Here is a 9,292-nt window from a genome sequence, read left to right on the forward strand (position 1 = left end):
TTGTATGTCAACGATAGGTCTTGTCACAAGTCTTGGAAGATAAATGTGAAGAAAGTAATTTGGTTTCTTGCTGGACACAAGAGGAAGAAGACTGGAGGCTCCCTATCATTGATTATCTGGAACATGGAAAGCTTCTCGAAGACATACGCCACAAGACTGAAATACGAAGACGAGTACCTCGATTCATCTATTACAATGATACGTTGTATAGGCGTTCATATGAGGGCCTTTTCCTTCGCTACCTCGCAAATAATGAAGCCACCCATGTAATGAAGGAAGCACATTCTGGGATTTGTGGAGCCCATCAGTCTGGACCAAAACTTCATTTTCGCGTCAAAAGAATGGGTTATTATTGGCCCACCATGGTCAAAGACTGCTTGGAGTATGCGAGGAGGTGTCAAGCCTATCAATTCTATGCTAACTTCATACACCAACCACCGGAGCCGTTACACCCTACTGTGACGTCATAGCCATTCGATGCATGGGGTTTAGATGTAGTGGGTCCTCTAGAAAAGTCTTCAAAGGGCCACTTGTATATCTTGGCTGCCACTGATTATTTTTCCAAATGGGCGGAAGCTGCACCCTATAAGCATGTGAAAAAGGAAACAGTGGTTGATTTCATTAAATCTAACATTATCTATCGATATGGTGTTCCTCGATACATTATCATTTATAATGGGACGAATTTCAAAAATAGTTGGGTAACTGACCTTTGTGAGAAGTTTGGTTTCAAACAATGTAAATCGTCCATGTACAATGCCCCTGTAAATGGTCTCGCGGAAGCATTCAATAAAACTCTTTGTGAGTTATTGAAGAAAGTAGTCAACCAGACAAAGAGAGATTGGCATAAGTGAATGGAAGAAGCATTGTGGGCATACCGCATTACACATCGTACACCTACTCAAGCGACTCCGTATTCTCTTGTCTATGGCATAGAAGCGGTTCTTCCATTGGAACAACAGATCCCTTCGTTAAGGATTGTCATACAGGAAGGCCTTACAAGTGAAGAAAATGCCATCTTACGTCTTCAAGAACTGGAAGCATTGGATGGGAAGAGATTAGAAGCTCAACAACAGTTAGAGTGTTATCAAGCTCGACTTTCTAAAGCATTCAATAAGAAAGTTCGACCTCGGTCATTTCAAGTTTGAGACTTAGTATTAGCTGTTCGGAGACCAATTATCATGAATCGCAAGGGAAGTAAATTTATATCTAAATGTGATGGACCATATGTTGTTCGTGAAGTTTATACTAATGGCGCATATCTCATTATTGATGAAGACAGAGTAAGAGTGGGGCCCATTAATTGCAAATTCTTGAAGCGCTACTACCCATAAAGGCTATGCTCCTGATCGTATGAGCTTAAACTGCACTATGCTCCTGACCCGCATGAGCTAAAACTGTGTACGGCCCCAAAAAAAAAAAAAAAAAAAAAAAAAATTTCATATCCCTTTTGAACTACGTGATGACTTGATCCCTCATTTTGGGGTACGTAGGCAGCTTAGAATTTCATTCTAAGTTCAGTATGATATATATATATATATATATATATATATATATATATATATATAAATATATATAATATAAAAAAAAAACTCACTCCTGGCCCGCAAGAGTATAAACTGTGAATGGCAAAATAAACAAATCAAATTCATTACTTTGTCATAATAAAATGATATTTTATTACAAGGTATGTGAAAAAAAAAAAAAAAAAAAAAAAAAAAAAAAAAAAAAAAAAAAAACTTCTCATTAAGGCAACAAAGGGAGATCCTCAATTTCAGTTTGAGTATTTTGTAACAGTTTCTCCATGAAATTCAAGGCTTTTATATCATCATCAGTGACAACGGAGGTCTCTTCGATTGAATGTTGTTCCTCCTTGAATTTTGCAATGTTAGTTTTTCTATGGAGAATTCGGTTATTAGCTTCTTCAATGGTAGCTTTATGTCTTTCCATACAAGCATGCAAAAGTTCGATTTCTCTCTCACAATTATGCAGAGCTTCTTGAGCTGATTGAACTTGTTTCACGTCTGCACAATCTAAAGCAAGAGTTTCTTTAAGGTGAGAACCAACATCGGCTAAACATCGAGAGCGTACTTCTTCAGATAAGGCATGATCATGCTTGAATCGAACTTTGTTATATTCTTCACCATTCTGAATGTATGCATCAATTCTATGGCGGAACTCTGGAAAATCCACACATTGTTTAGAAATTTCAAGAAAGATCTCATCAAACTTTGGTTTAAGAGATGGAATCTTCGAAAGTGGTGTACACCTCACTTTACTCTTAATGATATTCCCAAATGCTTTGGCTGCCGTGTGCTTAATCTCATAAATGGCACTCCTCGGGTCAAAAGTAGTTGCAGAGGGTGTGATTCGGTGAGATGTCTGGGCATCCCTAAGGTGATGACTCTTAGTCGATAATGCAGTAGCAGTTACAGGAATCTCTTCAACATTCATAATCATTTGTTGGCTTTGTACATCCTTTTCAGTCAAAGAGGCTTGGGGTTGTGACTGCGTTTCAAGGGACTCCACCTCTTGTAAGAGAGGGTCGTTCTCATCTTGAGTAATTGCACAGTTTCTTTTAGCTGCTAAATCAAATGCATATGGTCCATAAATAGATTCCTCACTGTATACAGGATTAGTAACCATAACAACATCTTCTCCAAGAAATCCTTCATTGCCTTTTGTCTGAAAAAAATTGAGATAATGAAAAAGAAAAACAAATAAATAAATAAAATAAAAAAATTCGTTACTTGGATGGGTTCCGAACTGCTATTAACTCCTTTAAACAAGCGGTCTAAATTATGAGGAATAACAACCCGATCATATGGGAAGTTATTTACACCTACATGTTTCCAGTTACGGTCTTCATTGTCAGTTTCTTTATCTGAATGGACTAACAATTGAGAATGTTGTCGAAATTCTACTGGTGACAGAAATTACTCCGTTGGTGGGTCTGCATTGATATTGTTGATCTTGTGAGTTTCAATGGCTTCTTGTCTGCAATGAGAGTTCGATTTGAGTCTACTAATAATGACTTTTCTAACTTTGGCTGGCGATTCCTTTGGAGAGATTGTACACTTAGTCGACAATGAAACCAGTTTTTTAAATGGATCAACGTATACGTTGGACCACCATTTAGCATATACTTTGGTAATTGAGGACTTCTGGTGACTAGATGTTGAAGGAAGCAACGCGTCGCAACCAGAAGAGTAATGAACGGAGGAAGTCCAACACTTTAAGAGTTCTTCTAAGGTACAATTACGAATATCATTCTTCAATTTTCCAGGAACATCTTGGTGGTATCCAAATTGTCGACTAAATCTATGTGGACTATATGGCTCAATGATAAGACGGTCTTCTTGGCGCAATGTCAAATAACATGATTGAAGACTGATTAGGTAGTCAGAGTCAAGCTTTATCATTTGGCCATTATCCACAATGAGTCGCTGTTTTAAAGATCTTTTAGACAGATTAGTTAAAATTACTCCTTCATATGATCTGAATAAATTTTGTGCTTCAAAAACGTCAAAATATTTTGCTCCTCCTACTCCTGCATATAATGTCATTCGAGGCCAGTATTTGGTATGGGGAACGGTGAAATTAGTTTGAAAATAATCACTCAACCATCCGAATACATAGTGTACAGGAAATATCGCAGAGCAATGTCCAGGATCTGGTGAGGAAACAATCTCGTTCAAACCTCTATAAATACTGGCCAAAACTGGGATGGAAAGACAAATATTGCAGCCATCTGCTAACATGCTGGCAACTTTGAAGGTTCCAGGACGAATCACGTTACCAGGGTGTGCAAGCAAGGTGAATTTACAGAGCCAACATGCTAAAAAAGCGGCTAGATAAGTGGTGTCTCTCGATGCTTCATCTACACCAAGGTTAATAAATACTTCATTCTCTTTGGTGGACATTGGCCGAACAGGAGGGATTGCACCAGAAGGGTTCTGAGTTTCCTTTGGATGATAAACTTTATTTTTTTTTCATTCTCTTTAAGGGATTAGCATGCCTTGATGTACCTTGAAACCAGAAACTAATCCAGTCAGATATCTTCACATTCTGTTCTCCTTTGTACTTTTTGCGGAGTCTGTGGAGAGCCAAAAATAGATATTGACAACTCAAGGGGAGAGAACGTTTGGTGTTGCCAGCTCTCGAGAGTTCATCTGCACACGGAATGACTTCATCATAAATTCTTCCTTGATGGGGGAGACCGCCTAGCTCATATAAATCTCGAAGGGGAATAGATAGCTCGCCAATAGAACAATGAAGAGTATTAATGGCTGGGCACCAACATTCGAGGAATGCTTTGAATACCTCTTCATGGTGATTATATTAAAACAGGGAGGTGAATAGAGCACCATATAGATTTTGTTTTAATAAGAAGTCATTGAAACGCTCCAAGACATCTTCTAACCATTCCCAATATAGTTCGGTGTGCGGCAATTCAGCAGAAGGTGTACAGGGAATACTCCATGACACTTTCTTCGCTTGAACATTGTGACCCAATAGTGAAAACTGGTTCTCCTCAACTATTCTGTCATGAAGTGGAGAATTTAATATCAAGGCCTCCGAGACAAGGGATTCTTCATTAATGTGATCAAGACCAAAGTTGGTAAGGTCGCCCGTAGCCTTGCGTGTCCAATGAGAAGAACATTGTTCATTGTCGGGATTAGGCATTTGAATGCATGTCCAATGAAAAGAATAATGTTTATTCTCGGGATCAGGCATATGAATGGCATCGCGACCGAGAAGTGAATCGAATACGCTTAATGTGGTTCCTTGGCTTCTTCGACAATTTTCGCTCTCTAGGATAGTCACCTTTTGTTTCATAAAACACTTGAATGCCACCATGATGGAATAATACACAAATTTTGAAGCTCGATCAATGTTATGAAGAAGGAAGATTTCAATTTCTGATACGGTTGGTGTAATCAAGTTGTTATATCCAATCAAGTCCTGAAAAAAAAAAACAAAAAAAAAAAAACAAAAAAAAAAAAAAAAAAAAAAAAATTGATCTCTTTGTTGGGTTTATTTCCTTCTATATGGAGGAAAGCCCAAGTGGGTTTTATTAAAAGCCCAAAGCCCAGCCTTTAGGGAAAAGAAAACCCTAAGGAAGCTAGTATAAAAAGAGAGAGAGGTTAGCCGCAAGTAAAAGAACAAAGAGAAGAAAAACGCAGGTTTTTTCCATTCTGCCTAGGTTTGTTCAAATGTCCGAACCTGCTTCGTCCGTGGTCCGATCAAGCTAAAATTAGAAAGACAGGTTCAGGACTCAGTGACGCAAAATCTGAACGGTCAAGATTGGATTTTGAGCTCTGTAACAGTGATTCGTGCCCGTGAATAGTAACCTGGTTTTGGTAGAAAATGCAGGTTTTTTCTATTCTGCACAGATTTCATCAAACATCCGATCCCTCTTCTTCCGTGGTCCGATCAAGCTGAAATTTGGAGGAGAGGTTCATAACTCAATGAGTTAAAATCTGAACGATGAAGATCATATTTTGAGCTTGGGAACAGTGATTCGTGCCCATGAACAGTAACTGGATTTTGGTAGAAAAACGCAGGTTTTTTCTATTCTGCCTAGATTTCATCAAATGTCCGATCCTGCTTCATCCGTGGTCCGATCGAGTTGAAATTTGGAGGAGAGGTTCATGACTCAATGAGTTAAAATCTGAACGGTGAAGATCGAATTTTGAGCTCGTGAACAGTGATTCGTGCCCATGAACACAAGAAGAGTGGAGGAGGAAAAAAAAAGAAAAAAAGAAAAAAAGAAAAAAAAAAAGAAAGAAAAGAAAATAAAAGAAAAAAAAAGAAAAAAAGAAAAGAAAGAGAAAATAAAGAACAGTCATACCTATGTGTTTAAGCAGATGCCGCAATCCCACACACAATCTTTAAAGGCTGCGATCTTACAAGTCCTTCAGAGCTGATTGAAATTGATGTCAAAATCCTATGACTTGGGTGATATATATATAGGCAAGGGATTTGTATAAATTGGAAAGTAAAATTTCCGAAGTGGGATTGGAAAGGCAAAAAAATAAAAATAAATAAATAAATAAAAGAAGAAGTTGGATACTTCAAGTCCCACTTGAAAAAGGAAACAAGTCTTGTTAAGCTTGGGACTCAAAGTGGGGGCAATTTGTAGACACTAAAATTTTAGTGGACTTTGATTTGGATAAATGGACCCATTAAATATGGGCCTAATATTTAATTAAGTTATTTAATTAGCCCACACTTGGTCCATTTAAAATTATTTAATTAGCCCAGCCCAGATGGTTAAATAAAAAGAATAATTATTCTTAAATAAAATATATTTGGAATAATTATTTTTAAGGATAATTATCACAATATAACCGGCCTGGCCCAGTTATAATTTTATCCTTATCAGGAGATGACACGTGTCATCATCCTATTAATCCAAGAAGCCTATAACTAGAGGCCTGGAGGAAGAATGAGGGGGTACAAAAATTTTGCATTCAGAGATCCAAAATTCCAGAGAGAAATACAGAAGCTCTCATCCCCTACATCCAAATCCAAAGGCGAAAAACACCAAGCACATCAAATCGTGCCGGTCTTCATCAAATTCCATAGTGATCAACAACAAGCACATCAAATCGTGTCGTTCCTCACCCAAATTCTAAGACGATTCAAGAACAAGCTCGTGCAGCCCTTGGATCTAACCAACAACAAAAAGGAGATAGAATCAAAGGACCATTCTTTTTGTAAAGAATATTGCAAAGGATTGTACCCCATCTTTATTTATTAATAAAATTATATTTTGCCCATTTTTTGTTTCTATTGCAGACTTACAAAATTTGTGTGTACAGAACTTAAGTAATATAAGACTTGTATTCTATCTCCATGCAATTTCTTGTGTTTCCTAACCGTTCTCCAAGTAGAGTTCACATTGCCTAGTTCATTTCCGGATTCTTTTACTTACACATATATATATTTTTATTGTTGTTTTAAGAATGAAGAGTTTGATGCTTTCATAATTGGCATTTTGTACTTTGCATAGCCACATCGATTCACTGGTTTCTTTGGCAGTTTTTAATGTGGATAGCTTCACAAATTTATTAATCTCTTATGTACTTTTGAAATGTCAACAGTCCACTGGTGCCTTCATTGCTGTGTCAAGGCATGCAAGTGCAAGTCCTTTGCCACCTTCTATTCTTAGTCGCGGTGTTGGTTGGCAGGTAAAATTGACTTAGTGATAATTTTGTTTGTATTTTTGCCTTTATTAACACCTCAATGCTAAGCCTAAAAGACTCTATATATGGCACAATTTTCCACTTAATTTTTACATGGGCTGCTTCCAAAATGAATAATTAGAATTAATGGCCTACTCAATATCGTTGAACCTCCCCCCAACTAAAAAGAATGGTATCATCTGGCATAGTAGCGGCATTTAACTAAAAAGATGGCTCTTTGTCTTGAAATGATGGGAAACTAATCTGCCATGTCACTTTGAATGCGATTCTTTTTGTCATGAATTATGTTCATAAAGTACTTCTCCAAATTTGACTCTGTAATTGTTAACGTCCTGTGTGTTCTAATCATCTTAATTCTGTTCTTTATCGAAGGGAGTGGCGGGCATATTGTTCTCTGGAATAATTGGAACTAGGATTGGATCCTCAGTATCAGTGTAAGATTCTTGTGCAATAAATTTGTAAATTGTGTTGCAAATTTTCTTTCTTAATCAGCAGGGGAATAAAACTTGATTTTTCCTCCCATTCTACAGTGAAAATGCTGGTTTGTTAGCATTGACACGTGTTGGCAGCCGAAGAGTTGTTAAGATATCGCTGGTTTCATGATTTTCTTTTCCATACTTTCTTAAGTTAGGTGTTATGATGTCCAAATAATGCTAATAATCCATAGTTTAAGTGTTTAACCCATAGTAAATAAACCTTCATTTCCAAGTACATTTGTTAACCATAATTTACTATTCAGGGAAATTAAAAGCTGTCTTTGCCTCAATCCCAGCACCAATCATTGTAGCTCTATATTGCCTTTTCTTCGCCTACGTGGGTACGTGTTACCAAATGAAGAAGTCCCTATTTTATTCTAATTTTTCTTCTCAAATCATGAAGCAGTTCAAGTTCAATAATTTTTCTTTAATTGTGAATGAGTAGGTTAGTTTCCTCCAGTTTTGCAATTTAAACAGCTTTAGAACGAAGTTCATCTTAGGCTTCTCGGTTTTCATTGGCTTATCAATACCAATGTATGTCAACAAGTATATAGCAGTTAACAGTTATGGTCCTGTCCACACCGGAGCAAGATGGGTATATGCAACTACCTCTGTCCTCTCCATAACCTTAAATCAGCTTCTTATTTCTTTATTAATTTGGTCACATCTAAGGTTAGACTTCTTATTTGACAGTTCAATGACATGATCAATGTGCCTTTCTTGTCGGAAGCATTTGTTGCCGGCATGTTAGCACTTTTCCTAGATGTCACACTGCATCGCAAAGACACTGTTACTAGGAAAGACCGGGGCATGCATTGGTGGGACAGGTTCTGGTCATTCAAAATGGATACGAGAAGTGAAGAGTTCTATTCCCTGCCCTTCAATCTCAACAAGTTTTTCCCATCAATGTGATTCTTGGGTTGTAATTTTTGAGGCAGTGTGATCCAAGTCATGAGCTAGCCGCCAATAGCTCATTGTGGGTAATTTTACTTTGATCATCAATTTCTTTACTATATTACTTCACCTCTTTTTCATTTTAGTCTTTAATACAAAAAAAACTATGTTTAGTATAGATGAATCTCTTGTTCTCACAACATTATCTGGTGAGCAGTTTTTTCTGATGTTCCCCTTTTAATCTTCTGAAACAAACAAAAACAAAGACATATATCTATCTATCTATATATGCTAATACTTTTTCTTAGGAATCTGGAAATGGATGATTTCGTTTATGTACTAGTATTTTCGAGAAGGTACATCTTGCTTTTACTGTTTGGCCAGAACCTGAAACTCTATAAAGTTTCTCTTTCTTCTAATCACTTCCTGATGCTCCAACTTTTTGGCTTTTCTGATGAGTCTTTATAATGTCTTATTTTCTTTTGCACTAGCCAATACATTTTCTGTCCTTACCTTGCAAATAATCCCATGGTAGAAGGCACCAAGTAGTGTCGTCAATCTCTTTAACCTTCTTAAAACCAAAACCACCTCCTTTCTTGGAAGAGAGATAGTTGATCGGTTCATATTGGTTCTAATGTTGTTGGAAACATGATAATTGGAATGGCTCCAAGTTTTCTAAAAATTGATTCAATCTGAATATTGTGCACCTCT

The 9,292-nt window shown here is 37.1% G+C and overlaps 1 pseudogene; it reads left to right on the top strand.

Annotated features, from left to right (window-relative positions):
• Positions 1 to 4,272: 4,272 nt before the first annotated feature.
• LOC132296507 (nucleobase-ascorbate transporter 6-like) lies at positions 4,273 to 8,599 on the top strand (annotated as a pseudogene).
• Positions 8,600 to 9,292: the final 693 nt, after the last annotated feature.

Source organism: Cornus florida, unplaced genomic scaffold (genome assembly GCF_030987335.1).
Source record: "Cornus florida cultivar Cherokee Brave unplaced genomic scaffold, ASM3098733v1 CherokeeBrave_3.0.0_Hap2_Chr02, whole genome shotgun sequence".
In the NCBI taxonomy this organism is placed as follows: domain Eukaryota; kingdom Viridiplantae; phylum Streptophyta; class Magnoliopsida; order Cornales; family Cornaceae; genus Cornus; species Cornus florida.